Consider the following 1,214-nt stretch of genomic DNA (forward strand, 5'->3'; position numbering starts at 1 on the left):
ATAATAATAATAATAATAATAAAATAGTAATAGGCCGGGTGCAGCGGCTCACGCCTGTAATCCCAACACTTTGGGAGGCTGAGGCGGGCAGATCACCTAAGGTCAGGAGTTCAAGACCAGCTTGGCCAACATAGTGAAACGCTGTCTCTACTAAAAATACAAAAATTAGCTGGGCATGGTGGTGGGTGCCTGTAATCCCTGCTACTTAGGAGGCTGAGGCAGGAGAATCACTTGAACCTGGGAGGCAGAGGTTGCAGTGAGTGGAGATCGCGCCACTGCACTCCAGCCTTGGCGACAGAGCAAAACTCCATCTCAAAAATAATAATAATAATACTTATAATAATGTAGCCTATGGTCTGCTCTGGGTCTGGCATCTTTTGCTTCCTCAGCTCCACAGGACATTTTTTTTTTTTTTTTTTTTTTTTTGAGAAGGACTCTCCCTCTGTCACCCAGGCTGGAGTGCAGTGGCACAATCTCAGCTCACTGCAACCTCCGCCTCCCGGGTTCAAGGGATTCTCCTGCCTCAGCCTCCCAGCTGGGATTACAAGCGCCCGCCACCACACCGGACAAATTTTTGTATATTTGATAGAGGCAGGGTTTCACCACGTTGGCCAAGCTGGTCTCAAACCCCAGATGTTTTCCTTCTTTCCAGAATTACACTCTTTCTCTTCCTGTGGTCCAGTGCCTAGAAGACTTGCCTCATATTTTGGTCTAGTTTTCTGTTGTTTGTGGTGGGAAGGCTGATTCTGTGCTGGTTCCTCCATCATAGATGATAGCAGAAGTCACCCGTGCTGTGTTTTATTTGAGGGCCTGTGTGTTGAAGTTTCAAGGTCTCCCTCTTGTTAGTTGTTGCCCTATGATGATGATGATGGCTGAGAGGCTTATTTACGCTAACCAAAAAATGTGCAGATGGAAGGTTAATAAAAGAGTGCCTTTTATCAACTGGCAGTGAAGAATAAAATTTCATCAGACTCGAATATTTGTGTGCATATTATTGTTCAGGCTCTTTCATAAGCAGAACACATGAGGGAAATCATAACCAGCCTTTTTTTTTTTTTTTTTTTTCCCCAGAGACAGGGACTCAATCTGGCACCCAGGCTGGAGTGCAGTGGCATCATCATAGCTCACTGCAGCCTCAACCTGGAGCTCAAGCAGTCCTCTGCCTCAGCCTCCCAAGTAGCTGGAACTACAGGCACGTGCTATCACACCCAGGT

The sequence above is a fragment of the Rhinopithecus bieti genome, unplaced genomic scaffold (genome assembly GCF_001698545.2).
Source record: "Rhinopithecus bieti isolate Rb0 unplaced genomic scaffold, ASM169854v2 scaffold_11488, whole genome shotgun sequence".
Lineage (NCBI taxonomy): Eukaryota > Metazoa > Chordata > Mammalia > Primates > Cercopithecidae > Rhinopithecus > Rhinopithecus bieti.